This window comes from Gossypium raimondii, chromosome 1 (assembly GCF_025698545.1).
Source record: "Gossypium raimondii isolate GPD5lz chromosome 1, ASM2569854v1, whole genome shotgun sequence".
In the NCBI taxonomy this organism is placed as follows: Eukaryota; Viridiplantae; Streptophyta; class Magnoliopsida; order Malvales; family Malvaceae; genus Gossypium; species Gossypium raimondii.
The window spans coordinates 33,829,393-33,846,289 of record NC_068565.1 but is presented as its reverse complement, the minus strand read 5'-3'; positions in this window follow the sequence as shown (position 1 = coordinate 33,846,289).

Below are 16,897 nucleotides of genomic sequence, written 5' to 3'. Positions count from 1 at the left end.
GGAAAAAAATTTAGATTAGTTAGTTTAATTGATAATTTAAATTTAGTTTATAAATAATTTATTTTGGAATATGCACTAAAAATTTCTGACTCGATCATATTAGTAATTGTTGAACTTCCAATTAACCTGATAAAAACATTTACCGGTGATCCTTTAGGTTCGGTCATACTAGATTGTCTCATTGACACTAAAAATATTACCATTTGCACTGCATGATTGCAGTTAAAACCAAACTTTTAATTGTTTTATAAAATTTTTGTTTTCTGGGCACACGCACATGCGTGTCACTCACTTTAATGTATGATACGAATTGGAGGTGCTATTGGAGTGCTTTTAAATCTTAACCAAAAATTTTATTTTAATAAAATACTTAGTTTGGTGACATATTGGTATTCTTTAAAATAATTTGGGAAAGTTTAGAAAGGTTTAATCACAATTAAAAATCATTTTGGTTTTTTCAAAACTTATATGAACATGTTTAAACCATAAGATAAGTGCTCGTGGTTCTTAGGTTTAGAATTCATAATGTTCGGGTTGAGAGAATAGAGATTTTACTAAATTTAAAACATAAAATAATAAAAATAAAATTTTAGAAATAAGTTAAAATCAATTTTAAGGTTTTAAAATCATCTTTAAACTATTTAGAAACATTTTTCGTGTGCTTGAAGGTGTCCAAGACCAAATACGTGCCTCGTAGGGTTCAAAAGTACCAAAACAATGCAATGACATTGGCCAGATACCTAGGTATCGATCAGTGCCTAGGGCCTTAAGTATCAGAGCTGGGTCCTTGTACTTTGAATTTTACATTCTACCAAGTTGGGTATTGTTACCCATGGTAAGGATATCAAACCTTAGGCCCCTAAAGCTGAAAAATAGGCCAAAAACACTCCAAGCATGCCCAAACAACATATGGTACCAATATGTTTCAAATATTTTTTACGACATTAAAATGACTCTTTAACTTAGATTCATTCATGAAAACCTGTATAACACTTTAAAGAAAAAATTATGGCTTATCATTCATCAAGATTAAAATTAATCATACAAACTTGTTATTGAACAAAACTCAACCTATGTACCTGCCATGTTATTGAAGACAAGAACCAAATACTATTACATACTTCTCAACTTTGCAAAGGTGATGAAGACTTCCAAATGTTCGTGACTTCTCATAATTCATAAACTAATCTACACATAGGAGACAAAGATGCATTAAGCATAAATGCAAAGTAAGTAATCAAGAAAGATACTCAACTTGTCATATGTGAGGGGTTAATCCATATTTAAGCTTTACTCATTTATTACCATAGTTCAATATAATTCAAATTCTCATTTCTATACAACTCAAGGTTCTAGTTAAACTTAAGCCAATTAATCTACAAGTTCATTCTTCATTTTCTTAAGATCATTCAATCTTATACTTCAATATTAACTTATACTTTGAAGAAGCATACACATATAAGTCATTTTAACCCCCATAATTAATTTCATAGTTCATATTTGATTCCATATATTTTATATACTATAATCTAACTCTTTTATAACATGTATCCTTTAGGATTTGTTTCATGAATCATATTCTGTTTATTATTCCTAGATGTTTTTCTCTCAATATCTTATGACATGTGACCCTTAGAATTCATTACTTGATTCATGTTTACTTTAGTATTCTTATATATATATTTTCATTCTCTTACAATGTATACCCCTTAGTAAACACTAGTAGAAAGAGATTTGGATACACGAGAATCCTCCAGCACACCAAGAAAGTGCAAAGTGTTAAGTATCATATCACATCCCTCCTAACACACCAAGCCTCAAAGAAAGCACAAATACACAACACGAATATGCATCGAGGTGTTCAGCCTGAAGGCTTTAAAAAATGCATGTGATTTCATGGCTCGAAGGCAACATATAGTGCATGTGATATGTGTAAAGCCCAAAGGTAGAGAACTCCGAGTACTGAACTTCCAAGTACGTATCCATCCTAATTGGCATGGCAATCGTATCCTAACTACTTCTATAAGTTTATTAGGGCATGGTTTATTTTAAAATTTCCATTTCATTTTAACACATTCGCAGACACACCCACATCATTCCATACATATACACATTTTTTTTCACATACATATGCCATTTGGTATATCTCAAGAGATTGTCCACACATCATGTTCATAAATATTTATTCATTTACTTTTTATTTCAAGTGTTCATACTTTTTCACTCTTATGTTCAATATGGCATTCTCTATTTTAATAGATATGCTTTGTTACTCTAATTTCACATGTAAACAACATCTTATAATATAAGTCTATAGAAAGATCAATGAGCTACCAAACATGCCATCAATGAAAGTTACCATAATACTCTTTATTCATGCAATATTACATTTTCAAACTCTTTATATTATACTAATCAATGTACTTGCACCTCTTTTTCATATTTACACACTCAATTACTTATTAGCTCATTATATGCTATAACTTATCATTTTACTAAAAATTCTTAACTTCCTTGAAAATTACTATTCTTTACCATTTAAGTCACTTTTCCATTTCAATGTTCATCAAGTACCATTGATTCTATTTTCACATGTTATTTTATGACCATGGCCCTTTTATATTTAACTCTTCTTAGATTTTCATTAAACCATTTTCTTCACTTACGAACATTAATAATTAATTACCATATTCTCTTTTAACCATTTAAGCTCTTAAGGCTTTGAAATTTTTAACATAAACAAGGTAACGATGGTTCCTTGAAAACTTAAATCTCTTTGTGTGAGCTAAATCACTAAATTTCTCTACTTTTACTAGTCCAAAACTTCTCTTTCTTGCCTAAGCTTCACCATTCACAGGTAAACTCTTATCCTTCACTTTTTCAGTCTGGCTCAAGCTTTCTCTCTCTAGTTCATGAAAACCCATGCTTCCAATAGTGAAGATGATGGTGAAACTAAGCTTAGAAATGGGTTTTCTATAAGATTTTAACAAAAAAAAAAAAAAGCTTGGATTGTGTAGACTTTTGGTTGAATTTGAGAGAAGATGAAAAAGAAAAGATTTCTCTTCTCCTATAGAGGTGGATGACAATGTGGAATGAAAATATGAACACTTTCATCTTTTCTTTATTTCATTTTAAATGGCAACTAAATAGTTAAAAGGTAACTAAAATTTTAAATGAATGACCCACAATTTTCCTTTGCTTAAAAATATAAAATATATGGCCATTAATTTTATCATCTCTACAAATATAATATAATCTCCAAAATAATCAATATGATACTCATGAGAAGTCCCATAATATCTTTTAATGGAGAATTTGCACTTCTAGCCCTTTTCCTTTTCCCTTATCACTTCACTTCAATTAATTCCAAATATGACACTTCATACATTTAATCTTCATATATCATCATAAAGGTCCATATTAATCCCATACATCCAAAATATCCTCAAAATAATATTTCCATCGAAAATACTTGCAAAATGACCAACATACTATTTTCGGAAAATTACTATTTTGTCATTTTGTCTCTTTGTATAATTTCTTCACAACAATAATCACTTATCCAATCTAAAATAGTAATTCAAATATATCCCTTAATATGGATCCATAAATAGTGAAAATTATAATTTTACCCATTTTGTGAGAAAAATGGGAAATTACATTTTGTTCCTCTACTTTTCATATTTTTAACTTATTCCAAACATACTTTTCCTTTGTAAAATTACATATTCCATGTCAACATAATATTTCTTGTTCATTATTGGTCCATATTTTTCAAATTACTCACTTTATACTTAGTCCTCATATTTTTCCAATTTAGAATTTAGTCATTTTCCACAATTTCGCATCCAAAAGTTACTTCAATAATTCCCAACAATAAATCATTATAATCCATTTTAAACTTTCTTTATTTCTTCTTATCAAATTTTCTCAAAATTCACTATAGTAGTTCCTGGAATAGAACGACTTACCGTATCTAAAATTTCAGGTGTGTTACAATTTTTCTTTTCACCTCTAGGTCTCAAAGAAAATCTTTCACATAAATGTTTACAATTAATCTTCCTCCAAAATAAAGTTCTAGGAATGAAATACCCCAAATTGACTGCAATTTTGCGCCCATTCAGTCTAAATCCATGAATTTGATATACAGCCCTGGAAGCATCACCAAAGTTTGAGAAGAAGGCAAAACAAAATCTCTTCCTAGTTCTACTTCTCCTTTGAGGGATGAAAACATCAAAAACCTCTCCATAAGTCTTGAAAATCCTTCTGCAACACCCTTTAGCCTATCAGGAAGACATGGCATGTATCAATCAACTAGACAGACTGCCTGACAGACGGGGCATTACTGACGGATTCAAATCCTTTGGCTTAATTTAATTTTTTTAAGGAAAACAATTATGAAGATTTTCCTTAGTGTAAAATTCAATTCTCTTCACAATTATGAAGATTTTCCTTAGTGTAAAATTCAATTCTCTTCTTTCATTTGATATCGCCACTTTAGAGAAAATATTAGGAGTTATAAAAGTAAATAAGTTATTCAACTACTACCTAGTTAAGGCGTATATATATCAAAATCATAAAATTTAGGATTAACAAATCAAGAGGGTTCGGCGTGCACTTTCAAAGAAGGGACACTTCTAGTTTAAGATAAAACAACACAATGACGTAGTTAATCGCAAAAGTTAAACCCAAAACATATGTATATGCCATCCGCCATATAACCATGCATGATATAAAAATAGCTAAGTAGCTCACTCGAAACTGCAACTCTGGCGTAGTCCCCTTCGATAGATCCTTCTTCTAATATCAAAATGCCTCAGAATGAAAAGTAAAGGAGTAAGTTCAGTTGAACTTAGTAAGTTCCAATATAGACACAATTAGATTTATAAGAACTTTTAAAAATCAACAAGTAATAATACTCGTAAGAAAAAAACTACATCTTTTTCGTGAGACTCTGTTATAAAAACATAATACGCTAATTGACATCCACAATTCCTTAGTGGAAAAACTATGTTAATCTATTACAAAACATAGTGCACTCAAGCAGGCACATTCCACCGGCTTATACACATCTCTCACAAACCTACATGGTTATCAACAACCCATCCTTGTTCCAGCCTAGGACCCATACTTTAGAAATTAGAATCACATCGCAGTCATATTTATTTTCATTTCATATCCTTGTTAAGTCTAACACATGTTCTCCTGTAAGGTTAGGTCGTGATCTTTCAGCCCAGTTTGCAATCTAGCTGCCCTATCGAAGGCATAAGATATCATAAATTTCTAGTACTGGGCTCATGGAACAATGAGGGTGTTGTTACAATGGCCATACTCACACACATGTCCAGACAAAATACATTGACTCATTTACAGTAAGAGAAACTTACCGAAAGTAACCCGCATATCATGGAAGTTTCATAACTCAAAGGAATTAAGAAGGTACTCACCAGCAACTTCAGAACAAAATCTACTTTACTGGCCTTTTGCCTCGATTGCTCAGACCTTCACTAGCTTTTTAAGCTAAATAAGAAATAGTTATAACAATCAGACCATTTATCTAATTTTATCATTCATGTCTAAGGGCTTTCCAAAACTTACCAACAAGCTAGTACTTAACAAGGGTGTTTTGGCTAGCTATTGGAAACCTTCATCTTCTTCTCTAATGAAGATAACTTAAAGCTTTCTAGAGGCTTAGAAAGAACGTAGAGAAAAAAAGTGAAACATAATGGAAATATGTATCCTTATATAGCACAGAAACAGGGACAAGATATAGTGGGAGGGTCAGAAAAACCCATTGTAGCCCCTGAAGCTCGATAATAGGCTTACCTAAACATCTATCAAACTTAGCTACTACCACTAATCAATTTAGTGAGTAGAAAAAAATGTTTCTACTCTAAAACAAGTCACTCAACTACCTATACACATCAAGTTATAATCTGCAGTATTCTAGTTCAATTTTAACTAGGTCTCAGCTAAACTCTAACGATACTTACAGAGCTATTATTTTCATGTTAAAACATGGAAATCAAGTCTATCAAAACGCGAACTAACAAGTTGACCCCAAGTATTTGGGGTTGGCAGATTGTCACACAAAAGAGTTCACCAAACCCTTAAAAATTCTAGCGAAGCATTTCACAAATGGATGTACTGTCAAATCCATGCAATACGCCAACCAGCCTTATAATGGATAGCTCACCAATCTGACTCTTTTTCTACACTGACTTATTCAACTATAAGCCACACAGCATATCGATACGTTTACACTGTAACGCCCTCAGCCCGACCCGATTCACTGGTTTCGATTCTTGGCTGTTACATTATTATTACAAACTTATTCACACATAAGACACAAATTTTTAAAGAAATACAACTTATTACTAATACTACCCAACAAAGTTGCGTCTGGGAGAATAATGTGTACAGAACATAGAAATATAATTACACATCACATTGGCTTATACTGTCCCCCTTATTCAACCCCTAAATAATATTACTAATTGCACTTATTGAGTAACACAATCTATAATTCTTACAAATAAATTTTCGAGACTTCTTTGAAACGTTTCTATCAAACTCGAACACACCCGTGCAAGCACCACTCTATATGCATAAGTTCCCACTTCGCCACTCCTTTAGCGTAACCTTGACGTCGTCCCTCCTAGCGCCTCCTTTACCTGAGACATAAAACACAGAGGGATAAGATTGATAGAACTTAGTGAGAGAACCCTCTTTTACCTCAGCCTTATTAAAAAATTTCATCATTTGTTTATCGTTCATAACTTTAACCTTATCGATTGTACAAACTTCACCATAAATTTCCATACTGACTTTTCTTTTACAGCTAATTCGTACTTGCCAATTCTTAGAATACAGTGTTTGTCATTCATTCAGAGTCCACCCATAGGTGTTGTCTTCAAATGGTCATCAGGATAATCGTTCTTTAAATTATGCTACGAAGGCGTTCTTTTCCAAGATAGCCACAAACTCTTTCCTTTCAGAGTCTCGCCATGAAGGCATCCTTTGACAAAGATTGCCACAAAGGCTTTCTTTTAAAAGATATTGCCACAAATGCTTCATTTTAACAGAGATCGTCACAAAAGCTTCCTTTTAATAGAGATCGTCACAAAGGCTTCCTTTTAATAGAGATCACCACAAAGGCATTGTTTTATGAAAATTGACATAAAGGAACTTCTTTACGTTGTGCCATAAAGGCATCTCCTTATAGATTACCACAAAGGTATTCCTTATCAGAGATTTACCACAAAGACATTCCTTTAACAGAAACAACCAAAAGGGTTCACTTCTACAAAAATTGATATTTTCGATGATAAGGATTCGCCTAAACTCACCGTCATAGGGTTTGCTCCTCACTGTCTTGTGCTCACCCAACCGTCTTTTAAATCTTTTCTATATGATGCAATAGCCCAACCATGGTCTTACACTATATGATCTTTAGAGTGCCATGGACATGGGCTTTTCCTTATTAGAGATTCATTTTTTTAGTCCTAACGGACCGCTTTAGACGACTCTAGAGACAAGCAAGTTGTAATAGCCTATTTTCAGTGAAATCAGAACAGTAGTTTCGAGACCACAAATATAAAGTCAAAAATTTTATTTTATTATTTTATGGTCTACAGCATGATAGAAATATCGTATAAAAATTTTGTTAAGAAATTTTATCGTTTACATGTTTAATTTGATAAAAAGGACTTAATCGCGTAAGTGCAAAAGTTGAGTTCTAATAGCTAAAGGTATTAAATAGCTATAGGAATTTAGAGTGGAAGTCTTTATATGGTAATTAGACCATTAGTTTGTTATTGGATGATAATGGCTTGGCATTTTGTGTAATTATTAAAGTTTATAAAGGTTAATTAGGTAATTAACTAAATAAATGATAACTAAAATAAAACCAAATTAGTATCATCTTTTCTTTCATCTTTCTGAACCGAATATCAAGGAGAAGAAACCATTTTTCTTGAAGCTAGGTTCAGCGAAGCTTATTTTGCTCAATTGGTAAGTTATTTTTGTCTCGTTTTTAATGATTTATATGTTTTCGAGATCGTTGTAGCTTAATCTAGCTAGCTCGGGGATTAATTTGTGAAATTGTTAAACTATTAGGGTTTTACCATTGATGAGCATGCTTAATTTTTGATGTTTGATGATAGAAAATGAATGGTTTTTATTAGATAAACAACTTTTGTAAAGGAATTTTTAGTAACATTGTCAAATAAGGACTAAGTTAAAAAAATAAAAAATATTGTGTAGTGAATTTGTGAATTTATGAAATATATGGGCTGCTATGAGTGTATAAAAATTAGCTAGGCTTGGGTAAGGGTTAAATTGCATGAATTTTATTTTCGAGCCTAGGGACTAAATTGCAAAGAAATTAAAAGTATAAGGACAAAATGATAATTTTTCCAAAAATATTTTTTGGACTAAATTGATTGATAAATATATTAAATTGAGTTAAATTTATCCGTATAGATCCAGGTAGACCTCGTATAGAGTTAGATCGAGGCAAAGAGAAAATCTCAGATTAATTGCCTCCATATCTACGTGTACTCATCGAGGTAAGTTCGTGTAATTAAATTGAGTATTTATATGTTTTAATTGAATTATATGTGTGTGAATTGTATAATTGTTATGTATAAATACTGATTGCATATCTAATGACGTAAGGCGATAATCGAGCCCCGTTTGAACCTTAGGAATTTGTAGGATACAAATGACATGTCATTAGGGTTACCGATTTGGTTGTGGTCCTACATGTGTTGCGGGCACACCACAGCTCATATGAGCTTACTGATTTCAGCTCGTGAGAGGCTACTGATTCTTAGCTTTCTTATGAGCTTTCTGATTTTCAGCTCGTGAGAGCATACCGATTCATAGCTCGTATGAGCATACATGTACAGAAATTGATGGATTAAAGGTTAGCACACTATGTGTGAGCTATCCCACGTATCCAACGATATTCTAACTGGTTCTACGGGCAATGTTCTAATACGATGTGATATGAGTTCGGTACGAACTATTACAGGTATAGATATGAATTTTATGGAAAATGATATTACATGGTATATGGGTATATAAAATGGATGATAAATGTATATGCAATTTGATTAATTGTTGAGCTCATCCATGACTTGGTTTATATATGTGATTACATGACTAACATGGTTGAGGTATATGTGCTTAGGCATTTCGCCAATTTATGTTAGCATATACTTTGATTACTTACCTTATATGTGAATAAATGGTAAGTTAAACTTTATGTTATACGAACTTACTAAGCTTAAATGCTTACTCTATATATTTTTTGTGTTTTATAGTGAATCAGAAGCTCGTTCGGACTAGAAGCTTGTCGGAGTTATATCACACTATCTATCGAATCTTTTGGTTCTTTCGATTAGTTTAATTTTAGTTATAGTGGCATGTATAGGTTATTTGGCTAATGTTAGCCTATGTGTTTTGGTTGTGGAAATGACCATTTGGTTGGTTTGCATTTTGGCCTTGTGTTAATGAAATGGTATATTTTGATGTGTATATAAGTTGCCTTATATGGTTGAGGTATGGCTTGGTATGGTAGAATGATGAAAGGTAAAATAGTGGTTTGAATTTACATTTTTTGTAAGCCTTGAATAGTTGTGAATTGTACTTGTTTGAATGACTTATTTGGTGTTTTTAGTGCACAAGTTATATGTAAATTATATGACCATTTGGAGCTAGTTTTTGTATGTCATATATGGTACATTTTGGTATGTTTTTAAAGGGTAAATCAAGTGGCATAATATAGCTTAGTTTTGGTTAAGCCTTTGTTGGTTAAATGATCAAATTGTGTTTATATTTTTACATGCTTATAAATTGTCATTTGAGGGCATATTGGTTGTATGTGATCATACCATTTGTATAAGGCTTGATTATGCTAGTTTTGTATGCCTTATTATAGCTTGTGTATATGTGCATTTTTTAGTGTAGGGTTATACCAAATTGGGGGAGAAACATGGCTTGTAAAATGGCTTATTTCTGTCCACACGGGCAGAGACATGAGCGTGTGTCTCAGCCGTGTGTGACCATGGCCAGGTGACACGGCCGTGTGTCCTCTGTAGCTTTCGAAGGGTTGCAAGTCAAGCTGTTACACTACCTAGCACACAACCTGGCACACGGGCGTGTGAGATTGCTTCGAAGGGTACACGACCTAGCATACGGGCGTGTGGCTTGGCCATGTAGCCCAAGTCAGTGAGTTACACGGGCATGGACACGGGCTGGGACACAGCCGCGTGTCCCTATTTCGAATGCCCATACGTTCTAAGACACGATCATGTCTCTTGGCCGTGTGTGTCACACGACCTGGCCACACGACCATGTGACTCCTGCAGCTTTGAAAATTCAGTGTTTTTCGAAAAATTCTCTAAGTTTCCAATTTAGTCTCGACTTGTTTCTAATGTATATTTTTTGCTTCAAAGGCTTGTATACGAGACAATATGAATGATTTTAATTGGTTTTTTATATGAATATTGATATGTTTCTGAAATGTTGAAATTTATGTTTGTTTGATCTATAAAATCTGGTAATGCACCGTAACCCTATTCTGGCGACGGATATAAGTTAAGGGATTTGTACACGTGCTCATCATACAGACTCATACTTGAAAGGCTTATTCCTTTCAGACTTCTTCATAATAGATGCATCGTGCTTACAGATGCAATGCACTTCACCTCAGACTCGTTCAAACAGTGACTAACTCATGACAGACATATTCATGCTTTTAGACATATATGCACGCACACCATTCCTTTCCTTACCAAAGTCATAGAGTCATGCTTTACTAGTTTCAATTGCATGCTTTAGTCACCTAGGACAGAAATATCTAGAGTACAAACATACATGTAAGATTCAGTCTAGAGACTCACCGTTAACCTTAATAGTTGCTTGGGCTTTAGCTCTAAGTTCTTCTTATAGATTGTAGCGACCGCTACCTTGGTATGAAGAAACCATCATAAAGCTTAGGATTTCTACTATAGTATAAGGAATACTTTCTCTCCATTCTCCTAATCTGAAAATAGTAGGAGTTTTGAAGAGAAAGAAAGGGTATGTTCTGTTTTTATTTAGACTCAAGCTAAAAATACTTATTGAAGAAGGAAGAGAAACTCCTCATTTTAGTCTAGTCACCCAGATTTATACAACCCATGTCCAAATGATAACTTGACACATGTTAAAATCCTAATCAAGTTGTCGTATAGGTGGTTCACAGCTGTAAAGAAACGTGTATGAGAATCCAAAAATATTTTAATACTTTCGATTTGACTGATCGTTCATTTCTAACTATTTCATTAGTGTGTAACCTACGCTTTAGCCAAACTAACTGGGCACGCCTTAACCTTGGCGACATCCCTTACCACTCACAATTCCTTGACAACTCAATAACTTCCTTTCTTGGAAATCTTTCATTACTCCTGAGCTAACTATCCACCTTACCTTTTTCTGCCAAAATCATCGCTTGGGTGGATAGAACCACGTCAACCTATTCTCTTTAGAGACTTCTCCCAAGGGCGCACTCGTGAACTTCAACTCTTAGTTGAATCTAACAGCTCACTTTTGTAGGACCTGTTTTGAAATTCTTGCAATATTCAAATATCAAGGATTTGTCGGGCGGGGTGTCACATACGTCGGGCGAGCTATTTCACCTTCCCGATTCCCTCCATTGCAATCTTATTAGAACATTATTAACAAAAACTTTCCAACATCTCGGACGCTGTCATTGACATTAGAAGTCCCTCGCCATTCTTCACATTTAAATGATTTTGAGTCTATCACCCTACAAAGACTAAATACATAATAGTGTTATTTCTTCTAAACTTTTTTGTAAACTTTTAGTTAGGTAACCTATAGTGTAGTTTACCTTCTTCTTTTTTTTATTACTTGAATTGTTAAACATGCATCTTAGTTTTGTTTATCCTTCCAAATGTTAAAAGAGGTCAACTTAGTTAACAACTTACATGAAATAAATAATTTAAAGTTGGTGTATGATTGACTAGTAACATCATAAATATATATATATATATATATATATATATATATATATATATCTATATTTTTATTTAACCTGTCCAAATATTTTATAATTAGTAAAGTTTGTAATCCAAAGTTCCCTTTCCTTTTAATAAAGAGAGAATATTTGATGCCCAATCATTTTATGATTAAAATGAAACAAAAATCTAAACTTGAGATCCTCAACCTTAAACATTATATTAAAGTCTAAACTTAAGACATTAAATCCTAAAATCGAGAGTTATTATTATTTTATTTATAATTATTATAATTAAAATAATCAATTATGTTTAAATAAAATTGTTATTATTTTTAAATTCTCTATTATTTTATTTTAATCAATAATAAAATGTTATTTCTCTAACAAAATATCCAATTCTTTCCTATAATCCACATTTGTGAATGATCACTATTTATTTTAGATTTATATAATTAAAAGGAAATGTTTGGGAGAAAGTGATGCAACTTTTAATATATACCAGTACTACATTTTAAAAGGAAATTTCTTTCCAATAATTCACTATTTTCTTCTCAACCTATTACTCTGGAATTACATAAAATTTAGGTAGATTTCTGTAGTTTTAACAAAGATTAGTTATGTTCTCATGAAAATGACCATAACATGCCAATACCAAGAAGCTTCCTTTTCCCATATTTTCTTATATTTCATTAAAAAACTTATAGTTGCTTCAAAATGCCAGTATTAGTTTCTAAGTCTTTGGTACATTGTCATGAAAGGTCAATGTTTTTCTTCGAATTAATGATAGATTTCTCGGGTTTTTCATTGTGGAGAAATTAGTCAAGCAGGAAGTCATTAATGATGCATGCAGCACCCACAAATCAAGTAAATGTCAAGCTGTTATATGATTTAAGTTATCAACTGAATAGATATCTAGATATAATTTTAGCTTGTTTTGATTTAAATGGAATGATAATTAAAATTTTCATCAAACAATTTATTTAGCATGAGTTTGACACGTGTTATTCTATCCCTACAACTAATAAAAAAATAACTTTAGACTAATTCGATTAGAACTTCCTCAAAATTCCTTTTATCATTTCCTTAAAAAATTATGACTTAAACATGGTAACATAGTCATGCAATTTCTTGTTTTTATTGCAATTTCGATATGGACCGGCCATTTAAGTTACTCGGGAGAATTTGGCAATGAGGAGTATGGTTGGTCAAGGATTGTGGAGGAGCAAGAATGGGAAGTTCCATCAAAGAAAAATAATGGAGGGTAGGAAAGGGAAACGATAGAGAGATGAAGAAAGGGAAGGTCACCACATTCAATAATTAAATCAAATGTCCATATATGTACATTTATCAAAGCGATGAATGTTTTGTCATTGCTTTTATTAGGTGCCCACAGCACTTTTAGGTCTATGGTTTAACCTCCGACCAAACTGTTGTCATTTTGCTATATTAGATAAGATTTAAGAGCAGTTGCATCACCCCTCCCCCCCATGCCCTTTCTATAAATACCCTTTGATTTTGGGTTGGATCATGCAATGTCTCTCGACTTTGGAGCTGGCAATTAATAATACTAAACCATAATATACCCTTTGTTTTATAAATACATAACTGCATTTGTGCCACGGTTATATTGTCCCTTGCCTCACTACATTGTTGTTGCCAATCATGCATGGATCTCTTTTGGAACCAAATTATTAGGTTTGATGAGTAGAGGATAAGTTATCAATTATGATTGGAGTCTCTGTCTCTGATTTCTTACGCTGCAATTTTTATGCTTTTTTCTTCACTTCGAAATGAAAATTTCAGACACAACTTTCCAAAATGTTTTAACTATCATTATTGCATTTTCTTTTAAAATAAACTTTGGTCAGTACAATATTTGTGGCCATACGGTCAGTGTAGCTAGCGGCTGGCAGGGCGACTCTCCTAAATGAAAAAATTTGTATTTAGGCCTTTTCAAAATTTTAAAATTTTAAATTAGTAAAGTTAAAAGTATACTTTTGGCCCTTCTAAAAATGATAAAAATTTGATTTAATACTTTTAAAAATTATAAAGATATAAGTTATTAAAATAGTGAAATTATATTTTTACTATCTCAAAAATTACAATTTAATTTCGACCCTCCTAAAGAAATTTTGACTTCGCCCCTACATACGATCCAACTAGTGAAGCATGGATCGTGCTGTGAGTAGATATGTTAGAATTATTATTTTTAGATATTCACATGTCATAACATACAATTGAGTGTAATCTATAGAAATGAGTATTAATTAGTTTGTGTTATGATGTGGGTTCAAATATATCAAAACACAGTTAAGATGGTAAAATTTTAAGAAAGTTGTGAGCATCAAAGAGAATAATTCCAACTTATGTATTCACGACATGACTCATGCCCCGTGAGCTAAATTAGGCCATGGCAATCAAGAGCGAAGCCAGAAATCTTGATGGGGAAGGGTGGGTATTTAAATAAAACAAACATGTTCAAAGTATGCCCAACCCACTTTTAATAAGCTATTTTTAATTTCGAGATGAAGGGCTAGTTCTAATTTTAACAATGTATTTTTAAAATCGGGATAATCTTAATCACCAAAATTTAGAAAAAATAAATTAAGTTAATTGCTCAATTTGTATTAGATATTGTAATTATTTAAGATTATTTTTATTTAGTTACTATTTATATACTATTCATACTTGGATATTGGAATTATTTAACTTTACTTTTACTAAATTAATATTTAGATACTATTTTGTATTAATTTATCAAATTGAACTAAAATGTTTCTAAATTTATCACAAAATTATAAATTCTATAAACGAAATAAAATTTAAAAAAAACTTTGGAAAACAAAACTTTATCCTAATCTTAAACACTAATTATAAGATAAAAATAAAAGTTTTAAAAACTCAAAGGGACTTAAATGAAATTTAACAAAATTGAAGGGGGCGGGGTCACTGCTAATTAGAAATTGTAACTAGAGTATGTCCTTTATTTTTGACACAATATTAAGGGTAGAAGATGAGGACAATACAATTTAAACTTATATCAAATGAGTATCTGACACGAGTTTTAATCATCACTTCATTCAAGTCAAGGCTACGACATTCTTTATTCATCTATTTATATAATATAATAACATATAAATATTAGTATTAGTATAATCATATTCTAATTGGCTTTAAATTATGTTGTTCAAATGGTTGTTGATTTTTTTTTTCAATACTTGAGTCAAAATCAGACAAGATGTGCATGTGAGGCAAAATGTTTAAGCAAAAGTTAATTTTATTAAAGAAATGATGGAATTTGATCAGTAATTCAAAGACAAAAATACAGACAAGACTTATCCATTCTTTCACTCATATTATAGGGCCATAAATTTATTTTCCAGTCATAAAGACCTTTTTGTCACAACAAACGCCATAATAAACAAAGTTGTAATGAGATTGGAATTGCAACACTTCACCTTCTTTTCTTTAAATATCTTTCAAGGGCAGTTAACGAAAATTAAGATTGTTAACCAAAGAACTCAAAGAAAGCTATCAATTTTGTCCAATTAAAATGAAAATAAACTCTAACTATTTATTATAATGTAAATTTAAAATTTAAATGACAATAATTTTAGATAATGGTAGGTCAAAATTCATACTTTAATTTAAAATTTAGGGAGTAAAGTTAGACATATTTATGGGCTGAACAACTCGTTTAGTCCAACTCCGTCAATGTTATTAGTATCTATTAATTAAAATGTATTTTTATTCAAATTTTATAAACTTATTTAAATATTAACAATCCTTTTAAAAATTTTAATAGTAAATTTAGATTATCAAATTGAGATAAAAACAAGCCTACTAACAAATCGTAGTTCAATTCCATCCAACCCATCAACAATTCTAAGTTAAGTAAATGATGAAAATGTTTGATAATGGACTTCTCAAACAATAATTCTTGGGCCTAGTGAAAACGCATACGAAGGCAATTCTTGAAAATTTTCCTCATTTCTTTTTAATTTATTTCTTCTTTTATGCAATTTTCTTAAGGTAATTGTTTTATGAGTTTAAATTAAGTTTGGATCACATAAGTTTGATCCATTCCATATTAAAAGAAAGGTGTTATTTTACACATGGAAACATAATGATAAATGCATGAATATAATATATATATATATATAATGTATAATATATAAAAGTACGAATTTAAAAAAATAATTGAGGAAAATATTATTTATTGTTAATTATATCGTTAAATTTACATTAGAATAATAATTTATTAATATTATTATGTGAGAATAATAAAAGTAATATCAATTAATATGATAGTATATTAGGCTCCGTTTGTTTCATTGAATATAACTTTCAAAAATAATTTCTAGAAAATAATTTTCAAAAATAATTTCTAGAAAATAACTTAATTTTTGAAGAAGCTAAATTTTTGTGTTTGGATAAATCAGTATAAAATATTTTCTATTGTTTAGTAGATTTCCTAAAATATTTCATAAAAGTTGTTTTCAATGAAACAAACATACATTCGAGATTTTCTTAACATTTTATTATTTAATTGAGTTTATTTTATATTTATAAATTTATATTTAACATTGTTCTTTATAAAACAAACACGACATAAATGTATTTATTATAAAATATTATAGTGCAATTTCTTTTTAACAATTGAAATTTATTTTATAATAAGAAAATGTTTTGTAATAATCAATAACATATATAAACTTAATAATAAATAATGTTTAATTAAAACTTAGTTTAATTTACATATATGAGAGCACATGTTGACACATTAGAGTTGTATATATGGGATAAATGAAGCTAAGCATTATTTAAACAAAAACTTATATTTATATAATTAAAATATTCATAATTTTG